Raw genomic sequence first — 27674 nt, 5'->3', positions numbered from 1 at the left:
CACAATATTTAAAATTCATTGAGTGCTTACTGTATACCTGGTACTAACCTAAATGCTTTACTCTCTTAGCTCCTTTAACAATCACAGAAACTCCATGATTTTATTACGATCAATACTCCTCCTTGACAAACAAAAAGGCAGATAGGTTAAGTAACACACGCCAAATCCATAGGTAGTAAATGACAGTCCTGTATCATAAACCCAGGTAATTTGGCCCCAGTAAGAACTTCTATACAACAGGCTCTCTGAAAATATGCACAAAAGTCAGTTCATCTCCCCTCTCCAATCTACTTTTTCTCCAGACTTCATTATCAGTAGGACAGTCTCTATAGTTGTTTTAGCTAGGAAACCTGGGCTACATTCTCCCTGCCCCCTCTCTTATAGCATCTCAATCCCATACACGTCTACCAAATCACCATGTCTTGTCTATTCTAATGTCTGTTTATCATTTGAATTTGTTCCTTTTTCTCCATGTCTCTTGCTCTTTTCAAAGTCAGATAACCATCATCTTTCAAATTTTCACAGCTTCTCAACTGATATCCCTGCCATCAGAGTAGATCACCTCCTCTCAACTTTTCTAAACTGCAGCCAAATAATTTTAATAAAATGGTCCCATGTCTCAGTTTTTAACACTTCAATGGATGTACTCTCTAGTTAAACTACAAAAGTAAGAAATGTAGCTTATAAGGTCTTCATGATCTGGCTCGATCTTATTCTCCAGCCTCTTATTGACCCAGTGTCTCCCTCTATCCTCTAGAAAGAAGGGTACCGTTCAGTTTTTCCCACTTGGCCAAGCTTTCTTTACCCTGGTCTTTGGCCCTGAAATTTCTTTCCTCTGCTTGAAACATTTGATCTTCTTACTTTGTCTAGTCAACGTTTATTCCTATTCAAGTCTGAGTTTAGAAATTACTTTCATCAGGGGATGTCCTTGACTCTTCTCCTACCACTTGAATCATGGGTAGGTGACCTAGTCCCCTGCTCTTCAGCACCCCATAACCTCTTCTCTACTTATCTTACTTGGCCATAATTGATAGTTTATACTCTGTAACTCTCACTGGACTGCAAGATCAATATGGCAAAGACAGTGTCCGTTTTGTTCACCACTGAATCCAAGTATCTAAGTATTTCTCTTGTCCTAGGCACTCCTTAAATATGGACTGAGTAAATGAATTAATAAATGATTAAATCATATTCACTTGTTTCCTAAATTGTTTATATATCATTATCTTCAGAACTTCTTTAAAGGATTACACACACACACACACACACACACAAATTTTCTAACTAAATTTATTTTATCCCAGTACTGACGTATATGAATTCTAATTATTATCTTCTCTACATGAAAATTTTTATTTATGACAATGATTTAGGAATGCTATACATTTGTATTTAATATCTTCTTCAATACAGATTTGTTTTACCTATACTAAAAATATTCTGAAGTGAAGTCTCTTAAAATAGGTGTTTAAATGTTACATTATAAAATGCAAGTTAAATAATCAACCAATGAATCACTGTTGCTTGTCTTCTATCGTACACCTCTTCTGTGAGCTGTTTATGAAATTCAGCAGATAGAGGACTTAGTGACTGTACGTCACAAAATTTCCACACAGTATTGTCAGTTCAATTTTGCATCTTTCTATTTTCATCTTCCTTCATCTCAGCGAAATTGCCATAGGCTACTGATCTTGAATCAAATTTATCTGAAATTCAAACATAATGAAAATTGGAATTGATGAATGGAAACTAGTCACAGCCATCAGTATAGATCTTAGCAAATAAATTCTTCATGTTATGGAACATCAATACTTATGCCTGTGGTAATAGGAGTAATAGGATAAATGAACATAGTAGTGAGTTTCAAGTAATTAATGTCCATATAGTACTAGATGACTATGGTAATTGTTTAAATATCCAATGATTTAAGTAGTTTCTATCATTCAATGTCTCATTTTATCTATTGACGATTTCAAGTAAACGTCATTTACTCATTTTCAGTGTTTATTATGAACCTGGAATACAAGATACATGTCATAAAATGGGAATTGATTTGTGGGTATCAAAATGAGATTCACATAAATTAGTGTATGTTTTTCTCCCTTTAGGGGCATAGAAAATATATACATTTCTGAGTGGGAGTGGAAAAAAAGAAAAATGATTTAGGAACACAATTTCTCAGTCTTTCTTTGGTCCTACTCAAGATTAATTCTCAGAGAATCTCCTAAAGGTTATTATTAAAGCATGTAATTGCTAATGAAAAGAAGCTATAAGTATTTTCAAGCGAGATGATGGGTTTCCTGATTGAGCCAACTGATATCATGGATGCTAGACCAAATGGTTTTATTCTAAATGGAGCTGATATTTCTTTGGATCAGATCAAACTTATATAGAGACACAATCATTGTTATTTCACTCTTTATTATTATGACAAACATTTACTAAGAGTCAAAAATATACTAGGTATTTTGCTAAGACTTTAAACGTTAAATTCTTTATTCAGTACTCCAATTTGCATCTCTTCTGGCAAAGTTCATTCATACCAGTTTCTAATGCCAATCTTTATACATCATCACTGTTTAAAAACATACCGTTACTGATGTTTTGGTAATCTAGAGGCTTTGATGAACTCATGTGGAAATGTAAATTATGATTTTTTTATCTTTGTTCCTAAATCATTGGTGATTTTAAATATAGAAATCTGAAAATAGATTACTGGAGAAGAGATATTTCAGCAGCTTCCTGTTTTCTTTTCAAACATATTATTCCCTAAGTCACATCACTCTGGATCTAGGTAGCTAAGAAATGTCCCAGCAAATGCCAACCATTATGTTAAATGATAATTTTGCTGTTTTAAGAAATGCTCACTTTCAGTTGTACATCATTTTGTTCTATATAGAATACATTGTGTTCTCCACAAAAATCTAGTTGCCATCTGTCCCAGTACAAATAAGCCCCTTTATCCCTTTTGCCCTCCCCCTACCCTACAATGTTATAAATCAATGTTACCTCAATTGAAAAAAAGGAAATGCTCACTTATCCACTGAAGTTGTTTGAGGAAAAGAAAATTCAAGTCTTTCTTTTGCTCAAAATGACTATTAAACAAATCCCAAATGTAACAAATTAATATATTAAAAGTAAAAAGTAGTTCATGTGTGTGAGAGAAATGAGTAAAACATTTTAATATATGCCTTTCAATTGCTCATCCTTATTCTCTGTGGTATTTTAAATTATTTTTTCAAATGTATGCCAATTAGTAATAAGTTTTCTCTTCGTTGTAGATGCTTACTTTTTAATGACCTATCAATTTTGCAAAACTACTTTAAAACTTTAGCAAATTTTTGTAATGTTTTGAAAAACAATAAGGTTAAGGTTATAAATACAATCTAACCAATAAATTGCCAAATAAATTAATCAAGAGCTATTTATTTTGATAAGGGGAAAAATTTTAGCAGCTTTTTATCTCTCTACTCAAAATGACTTTGTCATAAAGAGAATTCAAGATGCTAAGAAACACACATATATGCTAATTTATTCTAAAATTAAAAAGGTGCTAGCCTTTGTATTTTCTTAAAATAAAACAGTAGTATTTTCCATTGACCTTGGTCACCAGGCTTCTTGTAATAATCTTAGACCAAGCAAAGCATTACATAGATCTTTGAACTTCATCAGTATACTGTTGACTCATTTAACACTTTAATTTGTGGTTTATTTCAAAATACAGAAAAGTGATAAAATCGAAATGATTTTCAGATTTTAGAACAACTTAGAAATGCATGCATTGCAATTTACTTTATGAATTTGCAATCTGGTAAGTATCAAAATGGTTAAGCCTGTCTACAATGAAACACAAACATGTTTTTAGGGTAAAATTCTACTTTGTGTGAATATGTATATGTGCATAATTGGTTTGTTGACCTATGCCACAGCTCAGACAGATTAAAGGTAAATGAGCAGGTCTGCAGCTTTATGTAGACTCCAACACAGAGCAATAAAAAAAGTTTCCTTTTATTGTGGACTGACCTAAACCTTAGAAGTTATTTTCTTGGAGCCATCTTCTCTTGGCTTCAGGGAAGATAGTCTATGGGATAAGGAACAAAAAGACTTAGCACAAACAATGCTGACAAAGTTTGACTCTCTCTCTACTTCTCAGTTTTGTTTACAGTCTGAGAAGATTCATTGCAGCAGTGGTAGATGGTGGTAGTAGCACCAGTTTAGCTACCTCTTGGTAAACTCGAGGGGATATATCCAACTCCAATTGTTAGGTAGCTTCCTTAAGAATGTAGGGTATTTATTATCTTCCCAACTCCAAATTTGGGCCGTGGTGTTCAATTTTGGGACAGAGGAAAAGTACAATTTAACAGTCTCTACTTTTGTTGTAGTCTTTGGATTGTTCCTTTTGTATTAGTCATGGTAGAGTCTAAGCTGCAATAATCACAAAAACAAAGCAAAAACAAAAAAATACAATAGTTTAAACAAGAGAGAATTTTATTTCTCTGTCATGTCACAGTCAGAGCTACTTGGTCCAGGGCTGGCAAGAAAGCTCTGCAAAATGAAGTGTCTCAAGGATCCAGACTAATTCTATCTTCTCACTCTACCTTCTTGAAATACGTGGCTTCCATCTTGAATTCTAAGATGCTTGTTTCACCACCCACTCTCATGTCCACCCTCTAGTCCTGCAGAAGGAGAAAATGGGCAAATGGATGACATGCCCACTCCTTTTAAGAACATGTCTAGAAGTGACATATTTTTTTCTAACCTGGCAACATTGTATTGGACAACACTTAGCCACATGATTACTTCTAGCCTCAAGAATTTGGGGGCAGTGTAGTGTTTCAGCTGGGTAGTGATATACTCTGCTAAAATTAATGCACTGTAATATTAAAGAAATAATGAGATAATGGATTCTGTGGGACAGACAGTAGTCTCTCTCACTCCTTCTATTGGCTGAAAACATCCTGCATCCAACAACTAAGAGCAAATTATGATGATAGGTGACAGATGATAAGTGCTTTGCTTTATTTATTACACGAATTAATCCAAAATCTTGGAATGACAAATTATGTTACTCCAATCTCTAACTGTATGAAACCTGTGTTCTATGTATAGGGGACAATCTTGTGTCCCTGGAACAAACCTTCATTTTTTAGGACACTTTATGTTTGAGTATGTCATTTTCCTGCATTCCCAATGCTTTCAAAGTTCTCCTAAATTTCTACTCAAAGTTTAAGACCTTGCTCAGAAGTAACCTACTCTATGAAGGCTCCCTATTCTATCAGGCAAAGTGGTTCCCTCATTACTGGGTTCCTATAGGATCCTATGCATATTTTAGTTATAGCACTTGTATACAATAATCATATGTTCATATGCTTTGCAAATGAAAAGAATTGATGATGAGAGTTTGGGTTAACTTTATAAAGTCAAAGATTACTAAAGCAGAAAATAAACCTAGGTGTATCTGGCTCCAAAGCTAAATTCCTTTTCCATTCATTATGACAAACACTTCTACATCCCTGCTGAGAATAGTCAGCAAAATTCACAACCTGAGAGACATCGTTCAGATACTGGAAAGCATTTCTTGTACTAAACACTATGATATAATAAATATACTATTGTATTAATTGGAAAAGTTATCAATTCTGGAAAATTAGAATACGGTAGACAAATGTCTCAGTCTCAATCTCTGTGATTTCTTGTCTCCACAGATATTGAATGTTTACTTAACTAACAAATAAGTGTATATATTAATTAATATCATACTTGTATATTCAGTTTATTAAATGCCTACTATGTTCCTGGTATTGCAGTAGCCCTAAGGGCTCAGTCGTGAAGGAGATGGCCAAGCTGTAGTAGTTCTGGAGCTTATGTTCAGTGGAGTGCTGACAGTGGGGATCTCGGGAAGGAGGGAGACAGATATTACAAGAAACAAGCAAAGGAACAAGGCATCTTTAGATAGTGTTAAATGCCATTGAAAGCCATAAAATAAAAAATAGAATGACAAAGTAGAAAGACTGAGGAAAATATTCAGATTTGGTGGTCAGGGAAAACCTCTCTGAAGAGGTGACGTTTATATGAGTATGAAGCACAAGAGAGAGACCTGGGCTGGAGATAAATCAACGCTATTTGTAAATACCCACCTAGAGAAAATATAGACACATAAGAATAAAAAAGCTAGAGATAAGCCTTGGGACATTCCAATAATTACTAGTCCAGTAGGAAAAAATAATCATTTTGCAAAAAGGTAGAAAAGGAGTGGCTATTGAAAAGGGAAAAAAACTAAAGAGTATGAGGACAAGGAAACCAAAAAAAAAAGGATTATTTTTATGAAAAGGGTGTAGTCAACTGTGTAAAATACTGTTGAGCAAGAGAAGGCAGCAAGGACAGAAACTGTACCTTTAGATTTGGCCAGATGCACATTACTAGTGTCACAGATAAGTGTATTGGAGTGATGAGTAGGGACTCTACTGGAGTAAGCTAAAAAACAAATGGGAGATGAAGACATAGACATAGTGATTCATAGACAACTCTTCCAGATAGTGTGCTGTAAAGCGACACAGGGAGAGACTTGATATAAAAAAGGATACTTTGCTTTCCTGAATTGTTTCCCTCTGTCCCTTTCTCTTGTCTTTCTCCCTCCCTCTCTCCCTTCCTTTCTTTCTCCCTTCTAAATAACTTTTATTTTACTTCAGTTTTAGATTTACAGAAAAACTGATAAGATAGTAGAGAGAGATCGCATATACCCCATGCACAGTTTTCTATGTTATTAACATCTTGTGTTAGTTGTGCATAATTGTTATAATTAATGAGACAAAATTGATACATTATTACTAACTACAGTCACTATTTTATTCAGATTTCCTCGTTTTTTACCTAGTGTCCTATTTCTGTTCCAGGATCCTAGGCAGGATACTACATACTTGTAGTACCATTACTACATTACTTAGTAGTCATATCTCCTTAGGGTCCTCTTGGATCTGATGTTTCTCAGTCTTTCCTTGTTTTTGATGGCCTTGACAGTTTTGAGGAATACTGGCCAGGTATATTGTAGACTATCCTTCAGTTGGGGTTTGTCGGCTGTTTTTCTCTTGAGGAGACTGTGGTTACAGGTTTTTGGGAGGAGGACCACAGAGGGAAAGTACCATTCCCATCCCATCACACCAAGGGTACATACAGTCAACATGACATCGCTGCATGTCAGCCTTGGGCTCCTGGTTGAGATAGTGATTGTCAGGTTTCTCCAGTCTAAAGTCATTCTCCCATCCGCCGCCACCCTTGTATCTCTACTCTTTGGAAGGAATTCACTATGTGCAGCCATACTTAAGGAGCTGTGAGTTATGTTCCACCTCCTTGAGAGTACAGCTTCTGTATAAATTTTGGGGGATGCTTCTCCACAAGATGTTTGTCTCTTTAATTCTCCTCCATTTGTTTATTTATTCAATCATTTATTTGTACAATTATGAGCTCATAGGTATTTGTTTTACACTGTATTATAATCTAATACAACTAATTCATTTTGTTGCTTAAAGTGTCTCAGCCGTGGCCATTGGGAGCTCTTTTTTTTTCCCCCCCCGCAAAGCCCCAGTAGATAGTTGTATGTCATAGCTGCACATCCATCTAGTTGCTGTATGTGGGACACGGCCTCAGCATGGCCGGAGAAGCGGTGCATCCGTGCGCACCTGGGATCCGAACCCAGGCCGCCAGCAGCGGAGCACGAGCACTTAACCGCTAAGCCACGGGGCTGGCCCCTTTGGGAGCTCTTTTATTTGGATCCAGTGACCCTTTGATATGTTCTCTTCATTATGGATTTTTTGAGCACTTTCTTACTCTGACGCTACAAGATACTTTAGTCTCGTCTTCTGTGTTTCCTGCCCCAGTCCTAGGATCAGCCACATTTCCAAAGAGCCTTGGTCCCTTTTATTAAAGAATAGCATTAGAAACCAAGATCTGGTTACTAAAGATACTCATTGCTAATGATGCATTGTTCCTTCCGGATCCCCTCAGCTGACAGATGAACACATATACTAAAATAAATATACTAAAACATGTATATACAACATCTATACATATTTTTTATGTATAACCTTCTGCATCTATATTACTTAAACGTGAGTTCATACTGATGTCACTAACTCTAACCCATTACTACATGGACCATTCTCGTCTTCTCCCCTCGCTTATCTGTGCACTCCCCTCTCCAACAGTGAGAGGTCACACCTTTCACTATTTATTTAATTATTCAGTTCCAGTATACATGTACAGTGGTATCAGAATTAACACATATCGCCATGGAAAACAACTGTGTCAACTGGAATACACTGCTCATGTACAGTTTCTTTTGCGTTTAGACTTAAAAGTACTCAGGTCAGCACTTTCCCCACAAACACCACCTACAGTGAGGTTATTTCATACATTTGTGATACAGTTAGAATTTTTTGTCCCATTCTGCATTAGATCCTGGAATCCTTCAACTTCCAAAATAATTTCTTTGATTGCAGACACGGGAAAAATAAATACTGCGTGATATCACTTATATGTAGAATATAAAATAGTCAAACTCACGGAAGCAGAGAGAATGGTGGTTGCCAGGGGCTGGGGGTAGGAGAAATGGGGAGGTGATGGTCTAAAGGTACAAAGTTTCAATTACGCAAGATAAATAAGCTATGGAGATCCACTATACAACATAGTATCTATAGCTAAAAATACTGTATTGTACACAAAAAATTTGCTAAAGGAGTAGATCTTATGTTAAATGTTCTTACCACAAAAATAATAATGACATTAATAATAATAATAATAAAGTGGGTGGTAGGAAACTTTGGGAGATGTTGGAGATGTTGTATACATTAAACGTATGGCTTTTTACATATCAATCATGCATCAATAAAGTGTTGTTTTTTTGTTTTTTTTTTTTTTAAAGAAACATTTAAGCAGCTCACTGATTTGGAAAAGAAATCAAGGCTTCAAATACTGCTTGCTATCTGAATTTTTCTGACCTAATTCTGTGCTATTTTATATACACAATTAAACCATGTTCCCTCAAAAAAGAAAACAGAGAAACAATGGTACTATTTGCTTGGAGACAGAATTGGTCACTTACTGAGAATCTGTCTTTATCTTGCCATTAATTTCTTAAACACAATTAACGAAATAATTCCAATATTTAACAGATACAAAATACTATCTAGTTCTACAGTTAAAGACTATTGGAAAGTAGAATGCATTTCGGATCTTTGCCTAAGAGACTATTCTTTTGTATATAGTGCAGTATAGTATAAGAAAAAGGAAATATGGAGTCTGACAGTGTTTAAGTCAAAAATTCAGTATTACTACTTAATAACTATAGACATTAATGTACTTAACCTTCCTGAATTTTAGTTTCCTTTCCTATAAAATTATTGATAATAACATTACCATTAAATATCAATAAATAAATAACGTGATATATTTATTCTGAGGATTAAAGGAGATAACAGGAACAACTTGAATATGGATGGATTTCTTATTCCTTTGAAAGTATGTATGTTGCTACCATCTAGGAAATTCAGTCTCATTATCTTCCTTGCCTTTAGTTTCTTCTGGTACCAGGTGGTACCTTTTTTGTGGAGCAGCCTTTAGCAGGTAGTGATTGTGATTCTGACAAGGAATCCACGTTGGGCCTTGTGTTAACCCTTATCATTACCAATTCCTCCCTAGGACGTCTGAGATGAAAAATGTCCCTTTGCTGTCTCTTCCAACTAGTCAATCTTCCCCAGATCCCCAACACCAGCCTGCTTTGCAGTTCACACTATTTTTAAATTATAAATTAAGTAAATCTGAGAAAATAAGTATAGTCTAAGAAGAAAAGAAGTTGCTGTGTTACCTTTGTCAAGTTCCTCAGTCTAGCGCCCCCAGCTCCCACAATCCTTCCTTCAGGAAATGTCTCTACTCTCCATCTGCAGAGGCATTTTCACATCTAAATCCACTCTAATGTTATGCAAAGAGATGCCCCCCTCTTTGGCTCTCCTCAGTCCTGTTTAGATCCTTTAGAAAGAGTGAATTCAAAATCTAGTAGTGTTTTATAATCAAACTCTCTTAGTTTATATATGTTTAGAAGTTTATATATGTTTATATATGTCTCTTAGTTTATATATGGATAGAAGAAAAAATCAGTGTAGATATAGAATATTTGAACATTGTCAATTAACTAGTGAATTTTATAAAATATTATACCTAAAATCTGAAAAGTAGGGGCCAGCCCTGTCGCATAGCAGTTAAGTGCGCGCTCTCCGCTGCTGGTGGCCCGGATTCGGATCCCGGGCGTGCACCAATGCACCCTTTGTCAGGCCATGCTGTGGCGGCATCCCATATAAAGTGGAGGAAGATGGGTACAGATGTTAGCCCAGGGCCGGTCTTCCTCAGCAAAAAGAGGAGGATTGGCGTGGATGTTAGCTCAGAGCTGATCTTCCTCACAATAAATTAATTAATTAATTAAATAAAACCTGAAAAGTGCAGATTATTTTCAAGTATACCTGTCCATTTACTAAGGTAGTCCATACATTTGGTCATAAAATAATTCTCAATAAATCAAATATTTCAAAGTATTGAAATATTAGAGAATATATTCTCTGCTGACGAATAATTGTTAGAAATTGCAAAACGATACACCATATAAACAGTAAGTATAAGAAATCTTGAGTGGCTATACTAAGTTTAGATAAAAAATGTTTCAATGGGCCAGTCCAGTGGTGTAGCAGTTAAGTTCATGTGCTCCACTTTGGCAGCCTGGGGTTCATAGGTTTGGATCCCAGCAGCAGACAACGTACTGCTTGTCAAGCCACACTGTGGTGGCATCCCATATAAAGTAGAGGAACATGGGCACAGATGTTAGCCCAGGGCCGATCTTCCTCAGCAAAAAAGAGGAGGAGTGGCAATGGATGTTGGCTCAGGGCTAATCTTCCTCACAAAAATAAATAAATAAACAAACAAACAAACAAATAAATAAGTAAAAAAGATTTCAAGGTAGAAATTATTATCAGAGATAAGCAGGAAAATTTCATAATGATATAAGGGTTAATTCAGCAGGGAGACATAGCAATAATAAATGTGTATATGCCTAAAAACAGCACTATAAATCCTACAGACGTTAAAAGGATATTAAGGTAGTATCAACATCTTTCTGTTACCTTGATCCCCAAATCCCCTATACACCAATCCTAAGGAGAAAACTACAGACTAATATCCCAACACATAAATGCAATAATCCTTAAAATACATTATCAAATCAAATTGAACAATGTATAAAAATGATAATACAGCGGGGCGGCCTGGTGGCATAGTGGTTAAGTTTGCTTGCTCCACTTCGGCAGCCTGGGGTTCAGGGGTTTCATTCCCGGACGTGGACGTATGCACCACTTATCAAGCCATGCTGTGGCAGGCATCCCACATATAAAGCAGAGGAAGATGGGCACACATGTTAACCCAAGGCCAATCTTCCTCAGCAAAAACAGGAGGGTTCACAACAGATGGTAGCTCAGGGCAAATCTTCCTCACCAAAAAAAACAAAGAAAAAAAATGATAATATAGAGTAACCAAGTAGAGTTTATTCTAGAAAGAAATATTGATTTTATATCCATATATCAATCATTGGCGTTTGTCATATTAATAGAATCAAAGATCAAAAACTATATAAGAATTCAGTTTATACAAAAAAAAATCCCACTTTAGGGGCTGGCCCGGTGGCGCAAGCGGTTAAGTGCGCGCGCTCCGCTGCGGCGGCCCGGGGTTCGCTGGTTTGGATCCCGGGCGCGCACTGACGCACTGCTTGGTAAGCCATGCTGTGGCGGCGTCCCATATAAAGTGGAGGAAGATAGGCACCGATGTTAGCCCAGGGCCGTCTTCCTCAGCAAAAAAAGAGGAGGATTGGCGGATGTTAGCTCAGGGCTGATCTCCTCACAAAAAAAAAAAAAAAAAAAAAAAAAAAAATCCCACTTTAGATGAAAAGCAGGACCCATTAATGATAAAAATTCTCAGAAATAAAGGAGATTTTTGCCACCTAATAATGAGCTTCTATGAAAAAATTACAGCCAACCTCATAATCAATGGAGAATGTGTTCTATCTAAAATGAGGATCAAAGCAAAGTTGACTAATCTCATCCTTTTAGGTAACATTATACGAGAGGTCTTTATCAATGACCAATGAAAGAAAATTAAATAAATTTTATACATATTAGAAAGAAATTAGTAAATCTATCTTTATTTGTAAATGATATAATAGTGCAGGTAGAAGTCACTAAGAAAACTACAAAATCACTGATAAAACTTAACAGTGAAATTAGTAAAATCTCAAAATACATGGTCAATGCATAAAGCTCAATTATGTATCTCCATATTATTAATAAAATAAGTATTGATATATAAATTATGCCATTTATGTTATCAGCATAAAAAAACTAGGGATAAATTTATCAGAAAATATGCAAGATATGTACATTGAAAATGCCAAAACTTTGCTGAGGAGAATTAAAGAAAACTAAATAATTCAAGAGATACACCATGTTTATGGTTTAGAAAATATAATGTTTTTAAGATAATTCTCCCCAGCTTCATACATAAATTTAAGGCAATGCCTATCAAAATCTTAATAGGCTTTTTGAAGAAATTGATCTGCTGATTCTAAAGTATATTTGGTAAGGCACAGTAGTCAAAACAAGAACAAAGCTGGAAGACCAGCATTACCTCATTTTAAGGCATATTATAAAGTTACAGTAATCAAGACAGTGTAATACTGGTGTAAGGTGGAAATAAAGGAGAGTGAAGCAAAACAGAGAGTCCTGAAATAGACCCACACATATATGGTCATTTGATTGTTTTCCAGACAAAAGGCCATGTGAGGAGACAATGAGAAGTCACCATCTGCAAGCCAGGGAGAGAGGCCTGACCAGAAAGCAACCCTATTGGCACTTTAATCTTAGACTTGCAGCCTCCACAACTATGAAGAAATTGAGGGCTAGAATATATTTACTTTGTCCAAGATTTGTAAAGCTGGCTGTGACAACATGAAATCACATGGTTTGGAATTAATTTTGTCCAAAGACCAAAGCACCTTCATGTCTGTGCTATTGACTTGAACTTTTCTTTGTGAGATCCACTTCTTAGGTTGCTACTTCTATCTCGATGTGATTATTTGTTGCAGTGCATTTGAGATCAATTAAGATAAGAGCAAGAATCCAAATGAGCATTCAAGGACATTGAAATAAAGTCAGCGTAATTCAGTGAGGAACAGTGAAAGCTGACATAGGAACTGCACACTCATTTCGTACTCTGGGAAGAGGAATTTCAGCTGTGTGTGATATGACTCAGAATTCTGGAATTAGAAATGTGTTTTGCTGTCTTTGCTATTTCATGTTGCCCTTATTGGCCAGATCATAAATTGATTAGAATAAATGCTAGTGGACAGTAATGTGAACCTTAGTCACTGCCTACTCAACACATTGTCTATTTTTTATTTGTTTGCTGAGGAAAATTCGTCATGAGCTAACATCTGTTGCTAGTCTTCTTTCTGCTTGAGGAAGATTCAACCTGAGCTAACATCTGTGCCAGTTTTCCTTTATTTTGTATGTGGGTTGCCACCATAGCATGGCCCCTGATGAGTGGTGTAAGTCCCCGCCTGGGAACCAAACCTGTGCAACTGAAGCAGAGCGCACTGAACTTAACCACTAGGCCAGGGGGCAGGCCCCACGTTGCCTATTTCTTAAACCAAAATTTCATATGCAGAAAATCATTCAAATATTTAAACCATTCACCTTTTTAAAATTTTTCTATCAAATCTCAGCACTTGAGTTCTTTTCTTGTCTCTTATCAAAATACTTTCCCCGAAGCAGCCCAATACCTTGTGAGTTGAAAGCTTGAGTCTGATGCTCCAACTATGATATGATTGCTCAGCATGAAACAACCACACAGTAAGAAAAAAACGTACAGTCACGCATCGCTTAGTGACAGGTGATACATTCCGAGAAATGCATCATTAGGCAATTTTGTTATTGTGTGAACATCACAGAGTGTACTTACACAAGCCCAGATGGTATAGCCTACTACCCAGCGAGGCTATATGGTACTAATCTTATGGGACAGCTGTCAAATATGCAGTTCCTCGTTGACTGAAACATCGTTATGTGGCACATGACTGTGTCTCTGTGCTAATACCAGTTTCTATTGGCACAAAGAACTGATTTTTCTCCTGGGGTTGGGATTTTTAATATAGTGGAATGATTACAGCATCACATCAGATTAGTTCTGAGTTCTGAGTAGTAATTACATGATGAAATGTATATTTTATTGGTATTTTGATAGAAGACACTCACCTTTTATTCACTACATATGGGCAATCTGATGTGTGGATTACATGTAATTACCTTGTTTTCATGTTTGCATTATGTGTGAAAAATACAGGTATTTTTCAATAACTGCGCTCTTCTAAGCTGTCTTCCTCTACCCTTGATAATTATGCTCAGGGAATCACCTAATTTGAGTATTAACCTGAGCAAAACATTATTAAGAATGTAAATCTGAAGAAAAGCAAAAATTAATGGAATCCAAAATCAATATAGATGATGTTAGGATTAACTCATTACTGCTTCTTTTTATCACCTCAAGAATTGACTATATACTAAAAAGACTGTCAGTATGAACATATCCTTAGGAGAATAAACACTAGTCATTGTAAAGTGGTATCTGACAAGCTGAGGGCAATGCAGAAAAATAATATGTTCTACTTATTGTAAATTTAATATATCTGAGGAATAAGAAAGAACTGCTGACTTCTGTGGTTTAGTAAACTGCAACAAGTGACTACGAGTGAGTGTGAACTTCCCCTGGAAGTCTCTAAAACTATAAAACTATATTGCTTTGAAATTGAAACAGATTAAAAAGTCCTTCACCATCTCCACATAATTTTCAAGTCAAGGAAGAAGGTGATGGAAATTTTACTAGCTATTTGCTAAAAACAAGGAGATTTGTACACTTATATTTTATGTCCACCCATGTCTTAAGTATGTTTTTATTAGCTCTTATTACAGATGCAGGAAATTAGGCTGAGAGAAATTAAATAGGTTGTCAAAGATCATACAGTTGGTAAGCGGAGAACTTGGATTTTGATTCTTTTTTTTAAATCTGAATATTATGATTTTTTCTATAATGTTAGGGGGAAAATAACAACAATGAGAATTTTTAAATTTTCTACAAAGCAATACAATTTTAGTTCTTAGTTTACTTTTCCATAGCATATTTTAAATTTCTTCAATATGCATTTCAAATTTTATTTCCAATGCCATTTTACTGAATTTTCTAACTATTCCTGTGGAGCAATTAGAAACTGATATTGTTTCCATTATCCTTCAGAAGTGAAATCAGCAAAAAAAAAGTGCCTTTTATTTCAAATCATCCACAGGGTCTATGGCAGAGCCAAAAATTTTCTCAGGACCCGGGAATAGCGGCTTAGACCACTATCACGCCTCTGACCAGGCTAAGCACATGAGGGTTACAAATAAGCATTTGCTCAATTGAATTATCTTCCTAGATCCATGGAACAAACTGCTTATTCTTTCTGGCATAGTTACTGTCCCATTTCTCCTTAAAGAGCAAGGATATGTATAGGATTCATTTTGATTATTTGATCACATTTTTTGGCCTCTGGAGAAAAGTAAGCATTAGATTCACAGTTTTAAGGAATGTAGGGACCATGTGACTAAATCTTGTTTTTCAGATAAAATTGCAAGAGTTTAGTAAAGCAATTCTATATCTGGAATTCAGAGCTCAAGGCCTCAGATTATTGTTCTTCCTCCCATATCCCATTGACTTTCACTAGCCCATGCAGTTTATTATTTGCTAGAATACAACTGAATGTTCAAGAGTCTCTGTGAGAAACTCTGTTATTGTCAAAGAATAAGTTTACAGAGTGTTCAAAATGCCACCATACTGTGTATAGTGCTATAATAAAAAGACTAAGCAGACTATTGCCAATTTTAAAAACCAGCAGTGGGGCCGGCCCTGTGGCTTAGCGGTTAAGTGCGCGCGCTCCACTACTGGCACCCGGGGTTTGGATCCTGGCCGCGCACTGACGCACCACTTGTCCAGCCATGCTGAGGCCGTATCCCACATACAGCAACTAGAAGGATGTGCAACTATGACATACAACTATCTACTGGGGCTTTGGGGGTTAAAAAAAAAAGGAGGAGCATTGGCAATAGATGTTAGCTCAGGGCTGATCTTCCTCAAAAAAAAATAAATAAATAAACCAGCAGCACAACGAAATGCAACAAGCTCTAAAGCGATGCCACGGGATGTATGGACCATCAAAGTAGTTCTCATTATTTCTCCTTGACAGCTTTTGAGGGAGAATTCTCATGTTTTACCCTGTCTGTATTTTACACTTGCAAGATAAGTTCCTAGGCATTTTACAATTAATGTACGTAAGAAAGTTGGCTACATTCTAAGTAATGGAGAAGCTTATCAGAAAAATGCCAGTTTCAATAAAAATCCTACCTAATCTTGTACCATAGATTCCTGTAAAAAGTTATCAAACTTAAAAAAAGAAATTGTAAAACTAATCAAAGTACATGTATAGTATGTACAATTTACTGTGACAGCAAATACTGTGGGGTTATTTTAAAAAAAAAAGATCCAGAGTACAGAATCTAAATAGTACAATCTGTGGTAAATGTCAAGGAACATCATTTTGATAAATGCATTGTAATAATCAGATGGAAATTGTTCTGAGTATTACACACTACATAATCAGTTTTGATAGAGGGATCGAGGTGTAAATTTTATGACCATTCAGTGAAGGCATTTATCAGAAGCTTTACTGGGGAGGGGAAAGTGGAGAGGATAAAAATTTATGGTAACACCATTCTACTCAGCTTTAGTATGAACTTGTAGGTCTTTTGAATATAGACAATACACTTAATCTTCTCTTGAGAATATAATTATAGTGATTTTAAACATGTGAAAGCCGAAAACAAAGTTCATTAAAATTATATTTTCCAGTTATGATAAAACAAACACAAAAATATGATTCCTAAAGTTATAGCACAGGTGCTAACTAGGGAGAGCAATGAACTTTTATAATGTGCCCATGAAGCAGAACCAGTTAATCAAAGATTTGGTTATTTTTCTCTCTCTCTTTTTTTTTTTGAACAAGTAGCGTATAAGTGAATACAGGAAATGACAAAAATATAGAGCATGCTCTCAACAAATACATTTTTGGAAGACAAAATTGTTATATATGAAATGAGCTAAACATATGCAACATATTGTTCAACCATTTGTTTCAAATCAGAGCTTTTCAAACTGGGTGAGATATTAATCCCCTAGCCTCAGAAAAGCCAGGGGCTCTCCATTTATTCTATCGTTCCGTATACATATTATGTGTTTCATGATATTACAAATGTTGAGAATTATTGGCCTGGCAACAAATTTTGTAGAAGTCTAAAAAGGGAAACATCCCTCTGGATTTCAGGGAAGAAGGAAGGTGGAAGAGGTTGTTGGCAGGACACTTACAGTATTCAGGTGATATATCTTCTCTCTTTCACATTTAGAATGCTTAGCTCAAAAGAGCTACGGCTGGCTGACATCCTGTCTGGCTTCTCAAGGTATCCTGTCTAGCTGCCTGTGTATGTTTGGGCATAAAAGAGAAGGAAAGGAGGATAGTGTGAGAGGGAGCCAAGGTGATTTTGGAGCACTATAATTGATTGTTCAATTCAGGAGTTCTACAGAACTCAAGGTCAGTCTAAATCCGAGGCAGAAAACCCAGATCTATTTTACAGTGACTAAATGCTTGCCACAGCCCAAGCTTATCCAAACCCATATGGAAAAGTCTGAGATCAATGAGTTTAGTTTATGAATCAAGTGCAACTTATATCTGTCCTTTCATGGAGCACAAAATAATATTTCAGTATTCCCAAAAGTGACAAAATGCAATTTGAGAGAATTAAAATAAAAGTAGTCCTCAATAACTAGGCAAATGTAGAAACAGACATGAGACCATTCATGTTTTAATGCAAAGGTTTTTGCAACCTTCTATTTTATCCTTTACGGAAATTCTAATTTCACTACATTTATTTAAAAGATCTAGTCAGCCAGTATATTTCTAGAACATCTTTTAAGAAATTCACATTCTGTGATTTTAGGTGATCTAACCAAATTTATTTTAACTGTGAGAAACATATACAGGTAAAAGTTATACTTTTTTTGTTAGCTAGAAATCATAGTTAGCTCATATTGCCATTACCTTTACAGCATAATGAGTTCTTTCTTCCAAATCCATGTGTATCTATTTATTCAGGAATAAATCAAATTTAAGGAAATGTTCCTATATAAAAAAAGCTTTAGTGTCTTTTTATTTTTATAAAATTGATAAACCAATGAAATGTTATTTGGAGTATGCTTAAGAAATAGGATATTTATTATCGTGCCATCTGATGTGCAAAGCAGTTGCCTACACACATTTTACAGGCATCTTTTATATTTAAAACCCTTTTATTTCTCTGAGGCCACCATTCAAATGGCTGACAGGATAATTTGTTTTGTTCAGTGAATTCCTGATTGTTGTACAAGGAAAAGTTCTCTCACCTACATTCAACATTTCATCTTCCTGTGGTGATTTATTTTACTATTTCCAGACATGCTTTATTACCTACAGACTTGGTATTTCTTTCTTTTTCTTTCTTTCTTTCTTTCTCTCTTTCTCTCTTTCTCTTCTTCTCTCTCTCTCTCTTTCTTTCTTTCTTCTTCTGTCCTTCCTTCTTTCCTTCCTTCCTTCCTTCCTTTCTTTCTTTATCTTTCTTCCTCTCTTTCTTTCTCTCTCTCTCTCCCTCCCTCCCTGCCTCCCTTCCTTCCTTCCTTTCTTTCTTTTCTTTCTTGAGACTCGACTGAGTCCTAAGTAGGTATGCACATTATAACAAGTTATAAACTTCTTGAAATTTGCATTATTATAGGCAATTCTGTTGTCTTGTTTTACACAATTTTACAAATATGCCTATATGCTATTATATAAAATTGAGAGGCACATTTAGATGTATCTATATATCAATTATTTAGGATTAACTTTGATAAATAAGATGCAATTGTATTAGACACTGGGTGGCAAAATCACTGGTGAAATAATACTTGAGGGTGTCAGAAATATTTGTTGCTATGTCATAAGGCTGTAACTTCATTCTGATTAATAAGGAAAAGCTGCAAGACGGAAGTGGAATTTGGAGAAAGAGAGAGAAGGAGAGAGCAAGAGATCACATTAGATTCTTTTTATATGCAATGATATTTTAATTTAGTTCAAATTACAAATGAAAATATGTATGAAATTCTATAATTGATGTTCAAAACAGTCATACAGTTCCTGCTCATTATCAATAGAGTTTATATTTATCGCCTGTCAGTGTACAGCAGGTTATAGAAATTATACACTTTTATGATAAAAATGATCACATTTTTACAAATTAATTTATTAATACATTTTAGCTGCACCAATGCCTAATTTGAAGAAAAATCTTAAATAGAATAAATATTCATTCCAGCTTGTACAGTAAAAGATGTTATATAAAACCAAATATACAAAGTGTGCCAGCTTTCACAACTTTTTCATTGTTTTGATAACTAGAAATTTCTGATTTAGAGATCCAATTAAGAGATTTCATTGGATGAATATAGTCCCTTTACATAAGATAAAATTTGCTAATGGTATTTTTCAGAAATTTGGTTCCCATACAATTGTATTTATCTTGGTAAGGTAAAGGAGAATAATTAAATACTATTCAATAACTGATAAATGAGATTTTAAAAATGAACTGGGATGCAGGGGGTATAAATTCCAGTGCTCTTCAGTGTGAGTGTGGACTTGGCAAGTTCGTTTTCCTCAACTTTATTTTCTGTTAAATGACCCGTTCTGGGTCTGAGGCTTTATAATTCTCGGCACAAGGATTTGGTTCTGGATTTCTGGATTTAATTTGTAGCTCTTCTTTTCCATTTACTCATATGTAGAAATAACATATCTTGGTTTATCAAGCCAACACTTGGATGTCTAAGACTACGTTTTTCTTTTTCTTTCTGTTTTTTTTAAACTAACTACTGTTCGTTTGGATTCTGCTCCGTATATGCACCTACTAAAAAGTTCATCAAAACCAGGCTGTGTTTGGAAAGGCAAAATTTAGGTAATAATTACATTAAGGAGTAGCCAATTGCTTTTGCGTACAAATATTTGACTCATTCTGCTTATCAGAAGCTCCCTAGTGAAGTTATTCTATAAAGTAGTGCTGTGCTTTAGTGACACGATAGAAAAGTTGTGCAAAGTCTCATCAAACAGGTCAATGAAAGTATATACATGGAAAACTTTCCTGATTTTGCCTGTAAATTAATTTTATGTAAAAAAGAGATACATTAGTCTCCTTCTCTTAGAGAGGTCACTGCTCATGTATTTTTCCTCCAGTCTCTAATGTTTCTTTCTGAACAAATGGGTCACTTTTTCTTTCAAGGTGTTTCGTAAGCAATTTATGCCAGCTCCCATGTGAAGGGTTTTCAGATGGAGAGGTCCATCATGAAGCTGAATGCCATTATCTCAAGCTCTGCCAAGCTAAAGGCAGAAATATGGGGCTCATGGCCATGTAAATGGTTGCTGAAACTGTGGAAGTGGGCAAAATCATTGAGGGAAGGAGGTAGAGAAAGAGATACAGAGAGAAGGCACCAGCCAAGGAGTATTCTGCTTGGAAAAGGAAAAGGAAGAGAGTGTGGTGTCTTGGAAGATGAGGAAAGGGAACGTTTTGATAATGAAGAATTGATCCACAGTGCCAAATCCTGTGGATTTCATTTGTATCAGGGCTGAGTCATTCATACTGCGGTTAGGCAACATAGAAGACTGATGTCCTTGAAAAAGGTGGATTGAGCAGACTTGGAAGGAAGAAATGTAGAGTATTCTGAGTTGAAGAACGAACATGAGTATGAGAAAGTCAGTAAGTCTAAAATACTCTCAGAAGATTAACTGTGTAAGAACGTAGAGCTAAATGGTAGTAACTAAAAGACAGAAATGGAAAGAGATTGTTTTATTTTGTTTTATTTAAAAGGATGTACTAAGATGAAGGATTTATGAATAGATTTCACAATCAAGAGATAATCAATAGGAAGGGAAAGTTTAAAAATGCATAAGAAACAGGGATGACACTTGGGTCAGAAAAATAGCACTGCAGGTGGAATTAGTAATAATATGGAGCAAAAAAGAAAGGGTGGGTGCAGATAGAAGAAAATGAACATGTGTGAGTGGGAATAGGGAGTTGAGACCCTTCACGCTTAGTGAATTCTGTTTATATCCTGCAATAGAGGTTTTCCCAATGTGTAAATTCTCTTTTACTTAGACTATGCTTTTTTGGGGTTTCTGTGTGTGTGTGTGTGTGTGAGGAAGACTGGTCCTGTGCTAACATCTGTTGCCAATCTTTCTCTATTTCATATGTGGGATGCTGCCACAGCATGGCTTGATGAGTAGTGTGTAGGTCCGTGACCAGGATCTGAACTTGTGAACCCAGGGCCGCCAAAGCAGGGCATGCGAACTTAATCACTATTCCACCAGGCTGGCCCCCTAGACTATGTATTTTTAATGTTAGCATGTTAAGTTACAATTCAAGTTCAATGAGTCATGTTTTGTTTCTTCTTTCTCTTCAACGCCTACTGGTACTAAGAAATGTGTATTTAGTAGTGTGCTCCATCGTATGGACATTAATGAAGAAATTTGTCTCCATTACAGAGGTACACGCCATGTAACCTCCTAATTAGAGGAAGGAAGTTAGTCTCCAAAACTGATAGATCATTAATGTTTTATTTTACGATTAATATTATCATATGAAAATATATTATTAAAACCTCTCATAAAAAGCCTTGTAAAGTTTGTTCATCCATATTCATTGTTTACAGCAATGATGTGAATGCTGTATTTGGAGTTGTGCAATGTAGTAGTCTTTTCTATGGCCTTAGGGTCCCAAAGTCCTTCCTCTGTCCACTTTGTCACAAGATTTCTCGCTCTGATGACCACAGGGTAATTTCAGAAGTTAGATCCATGAATAAAAAAGAACTCTAATTGGGTGTATTAAGGAACAAGTGATGATAGTTAAGCCAGCTGCAGGCTAGTGAGTGCTTCCCTTATTTCCTACGTGTAAATATTAATAAAAGCATGTAAAATTTTTCTAAAACTTGAGACACAGACTCCACATATTATACTCTTATATAAATGAATGCATTAAAAACTTTTTTTAACTATAAAATTATCTCATTTTCAAATTCATAATATAAATATGTAAGGGAAATTCCTGAAAAATGATTTTTCTTTCTCAAATTCTAGCTGACAAACTATACTTAAGGATTGAGAATAGTTTCATCAATTTCTATTCAGTGAAACTCTTCAATAATATCAATATTAACTAGAATCACAAAGCAAATTTCTAGGGGATTTCTAGACTTATCTTTCTCTTTTAGTCATTTATTATTTTTCAAATATTTATTGCACTCAACATATTTGACAGTGCACGAGATGGATGACAAAAGAAGCAGAATATACATTTCTATAGTTCATTGATTATATCATTGCCATTAATTTTACACAGTAGAAAAGGATCTCATCCCCTTTGTTCCTCTAAAAACCACCATTACAAGCTTTTTTGTATTGCTAAGGCATCCAGCCACACCCAGGACATGAGTCTCACTCTTATTTGTAAGTGGAGAATCATAATAATAATTTATGGACTTTAAGATAAGGATACTGAGTCTAAACATATGGCTGGGAGAAGGAAAATGGAAATGCTCTGCTTAATAAGATAACTAGAGCGTGGGCTGGGGCTTAGTAAGGAAAGGAGAGCCCCTAGCAACATGACAAAGGACCTGAGTCTGAAGAGAACAAATAGGCAGTGAAAAATCACCTTCCCTGGGAAGTGTATGATGCATTCTAGAAAGAGTGATGTCTGACATTGGATTTGCAGTTATTTCCAGCCCTATGTGGTAATTGCATTGCACTACTTTCTAACCTTTAGAGAGGTCTGCCACACAAAACCACCTGGTATTAGGGTAAATTTAGGGGAGTGTAAGAACAGTGATGAAATCTAGCAAAAGACAACAGTATATGAGCTGGTTAAAGCAGAAAAGCAAGCAGCTGTACAGGCTGACTCAGGAATAAATATGATAGAAACCATTTATCCTACATATAATAGAGGAATGTGACCATTGGGGTTGGGGGCAGATATTGGGATGCTACATAAAATCTGTAGAAAATACTAATGTTACCCAATTTGCCTCATTGCCAGAGGAGTCTGATACATGATGGAGACAGCAGAATAGAGACACATGGATCCATTCTGACCTTCTGTATATTCCTAATGTCTTCTAAATTTGAAAAGTACTGAAAAAATGTAAAAAAGATGTGCAAAAAAAGTTTAAATTAATCAATTCTAAGCAAACCACAATAATAAATGAATGTACTTACGAAGCAGTAGAGGTGTAAAAAAGTGGGTAGGTGAGAGGTTTAAGTGGTGTTACCTTTCAGGGAGAAGAGAGAAGCTCAAGAACAGGATGATTTCAAGAAGGCAAATGGCTGAGATGAAGTTGCTTCCCAAGCAAGAACAATGTGTTCCAAGGCTAGGAAAGACATGAGAGAGGGTTAATTTTGAGCCTTTTATGACTATTATTAATCAATGTTTCCCAACAATTTGGCTTCTAAGAAAAATCCAACACATAACAGTAAACAAAGAGATAGGGCACCTTTCTTTCTAGTATAAATATTTAAGGCATTTTGAGACAAGAAATACTTTGAGAGGCATCACAGCATTCTTGCAAGTTTCAGTATTGGGACAGTTTAGTAAAAATTCCATTCATTAATTTACCTGGTTTTTACTTAGTATATACTATGTGCCAGACATTGGAGAAACAACTGTGAATAAGACAGATTACATTCTTGCTATTATGGAGTTTATTTATATTCTGGAGGGGCAGAAAAACAATAAGAATGTCTATTGCTCTATGTTCTAATTACTATGACTGCATACATAATTACCTCAAAACTGAGTGGCTTAAAACAATAACTTTATTTTGTGCATCAGCTTGACATTTGTGCAAGACTGAGGTGGGGCAGAGGTTAGGTGTTGAAATCAGCTAAAGATTTATTCATTAATATTTGAGGCTGGCTATCAACTGAAACTTTTCTGGAACTACTGGCTGAAGAACTTCATACAGCCTCAATATGGCCAGGGCTTCCTCAGAACACGGTGTATAGTTTCAGCCGCAGGAGAGAGAGAGAGAGTTTCAGGATATCTATATGGCCCTTTTGGACCTAGCCTTGGAAGTCATTCAGCATTATCCCTTCTAGCACATTCTATTTATTGGAACAGTCACAATGTCCCACCCAGATTCAAGAGGGGAAGAAATAGAGTCCACCACTTGTCGAGAAGTTACAAGGTCCTAAAAGATAATTTGTGAACTAAAATATTGCTATGATCATTTTTGGAAAATATAATCTGCCACATTCTGTTATTTTATTTTCTAGTTTAATAAACAAAAACTTGAATATGGTATTCATGAAAAAATATTTATTTATTTAAAATCTTTCACATTAAACCTCATGTCTCTTTGGAGTTGTTATTATTATTATTATTACTACTACTATTCTCATTATTGGCTTGTGAATTTCCAAATCCCACTGACCTTTAGCTTTTTCTCTGCTATTGTCTAGTAATTTGACTGTAGTATTCAAAAGTTGATATTGTAAAATGTCTAGCAAAAGGGATTATATTAAACTTTTTGGTTCAGAATATTTAATTTGTAGTGTTCATTTGAAATAAAGTAGTACTTTACCAAGTGGTTTTTAGGATGAGTGTATGATTCACATTAACCTGTGTAGGGAAAAAAAATCACAAATGGACTGTCTCCGCTATCCCCAGCTGACCCTTATGAGAATTATCTTTTCACTTTATTTTATGATCATTTAACCTAAACAACTTGTTGACTTGGTATAATGTAAATAAAGCCTTATCATCAATAAACATTCTATACCACATAATATTGTTCAAAGATGTTAATGCGTTATGTTCTATGGTATAAATTGTTTCTCCCTCAAAAAATGTTAGAGACAGCTTCAGCTGAAGGACATAATGAAAAAACTGTGAACAATTATGAAAAAAAATAATTGTGTTAGAAAAATACAAAGAACGTGCCAGTTTTGTTCAGATTAAAGGTAAGAGTACATTAAAGTGGAAAGGGTCATTGCTGGAATGATTACACTAGTCAAAATGACATCATCAAGCCTACACTTCATCATTTTTTTAAAGGTCAGCAGGCAAAGAACTATTTCTGCTCTTTGAAAATGTCAAATAAAATGTTACTTTTCCAAAGCACGAAACAATGTTAATCTAAACATTACAAGCACAGATGATGTTAGGGAAACAAATTTAATACATACTGTTAATCCGAAATTATCACATATTCCTAGAATTTTCAGATGTACTCAAAGAAAGTTTGGAGAAGATTAAAAATTCACATTTATTATTCTTATATACATTAACTATAACCTAAGGATACTGGAGGAGAAAGAATAATGGAAGGCTTAGAAATTCAAGTAGAGAAAAGAAAATTATCTTACTTAAAATGAAATAATAGACAGAACTAAAAGAACACTTAATTTGAGAGAATACAACCTGATATACTGGATTAAGAGCAGGTGGCCAGGGTACTACTATCACTTAACCTATCTCTTTGTACTTCACGTATTAATAGGATAAATTCTTAAAGATGAAATTGCCAAATCAAAGGCTATGTGCACTTTTTATTTTAAAAGATGTTCAACATTTAGTTTATATTCAGTGATATTATCAAACTGTTCATATTCTCCTAATAAAATCAGTCAAGATAAGTTCGTATTTCCAACTTCCTACATTGTAAACACAAAGAAATAAGGAATATTTTTTTGTTTGTTTACTCTTGAATCCTTGGTAACTAGAAGAGATCTAGCATATGCACATGTCAACTCACTAAGAGAATGCACAAAACAGAGGAGAACTAGAGAACCAAGAGATTAAAAGTGTTTGAGCAGCTAAATATACAAAGTAAATATTAACAGACATATAGGGATAAATTGACAGTAATACAATAATAGTAGGGGACTTTAATTTCCCACTTACATCAATAGGTAGATCATCTAGACAGAAAATCCACAAGGAAACAATGGCCTTAAGTGACACAGTAGACCAGATGGACTTAATAGATATATATAGAAGGTTCCATCCAAAGACTGCAGAATACATATTCTTTTCAAGGGCATATAGAACATTCTCCAGGATAGAGCACATATTAGTCCACAAAACAAGTCTTGATAAATTTAAGAACATTGAAATCATATCAAGCATCTTTTTTCACTACAATGGTATGAAACTAGAAATCAACTACAAGAAGAAAGCTGAACAAAATCACAATATGTGGAAACTAAACAATGTGTTACTGAACAACTATTGGATCAATGTAAGAAATCAAAAGAGAAACCAAAAAATACCTAGAGACAAATGAAAATAACAATATGACATACCAAAATCTATAGAATGCAGCTAAAGTGATACAAATAGGGAAATTTATAGCAGGCTTACCTGAAGAAGCAAGAAAAATCCCAAGTAAACAATCTAACATTAGACCTAAAGAAACTAGAAAAAGAACAAACAAAACCCAAAGTCAGTAGAAGGCAGGAAATAATAAAAATCAGAGTGGAAATAAATGAAATAGAGACTAAAAAGACAATAGAAAACATCAAGAAACTAAGAACTGGTTCTTTGAAAAGATCAATAAAATTGACAAACCTTTAGCTAGACTCACTAAGAAAAAGGAAAGAACGCTCATAAATAAAATCAGAAATGAAAGAGAAGAAATTAGAACAGATAACACAGAAATACAAAGGATTATAAGAGACTACTATGAAAAGCTATATGCCAACAAATTGGATAAGCTAGAAGAAATGAATAAATTCTTAGAATTGTACAACCTTCCAAAACTGAATTAAGAAGAAACAGAGAATCTCAATAGACTGATCACTAGTAAGGAAATTAAAACAATAAACAAAAGCCTCCCAAAAAAAACAACGGTTCAGGACCAGACAACTTCTCTGTCAAATTCTACCAAACATTGAAAGAAGATTTAATACTTATTCTTCTCAAAGTCTTCCAAAAATTGAGGAGGATGGGATGCTTCCTAACTCATTTTACAAGGCCAACATTACCCTAATACTGAAACCAGACAATGATAACACGAAAAAGGAAAATTACAGGCCAATATTGCTGATGAACGTAGATGCAAAAATCTTCAACAAAATATCAGCAAAACAAATACAACAATATGTTAAAAGGATAGTACACCACGATGAAGTGAGATTTGTTCCAAAGATGCAGGGATGGTTCAACATTGGCAAATCAATATATGTAATACTCCACATTAACAAAATGAAGAATAAAGATCACCTAATCATCTCAATAGATGCAGAGCAAGCATTTGACAAGATCCAACATGCATTTATGATTTAAAAACTCTCAATAAAATGAGTATAGAAGGAAAGTACTCCAACATAATAAGGCCATATATGACAAACCCACAGCTAACATGATGCTCCATGGCGAAAAATCCCTCTAAGAACAGGAACA

The 27674-nt window shown here is 35.0% G+C and overlaps 1 long non-coding RNA gene across 1 annotated transcript in view; it reads right to left on the bottom strand.

Moving 5' to 3' along the window:
* Positions 1 to 1369: 1369 nt before the first annotated feature.
* The window catches only part of LOC131419559 (uncharacterized), an 85747-nt gene continuing 59442 nt past the window's right edge, over positions 1370 to 27674 (bottom strand). Inside the window, exons 3-4 of the long non-coding RNA XR_009223280.1 lie at positions 23542 to 23640; positions 1370 to 1706 (exon numbers count right to left, since the gene is read on the bottom strand). This is a non-coding gene — a long non-coding RNA (uncharacterized LOC131419559). The remainder of the gene's footprint in view (positions 1707 to 23541; positions 23641 to 27674) is intronic.

This window comes from Diceros bicornis, chromosome 21 (assembly GCF_020826845.1).
Source record: "Diceros bicornis minor isolate mBicDic1 chromosome 21, mDicBic1.mat.cur, whole genome shotgun sequence".
Taxonomy (NCBI): domain Eukaryota; kingdom Metazoa; phylum Chordata; class Mammalia; order Perissodactyla; family Rhinocerotidae; genus Diceros; species Diceros bicornis.
The sequence above is the reverse complement of the archived record's forward strand: the minus strand, read 5'-3'. Positions and strand labels throughout refer to the sequence as shown.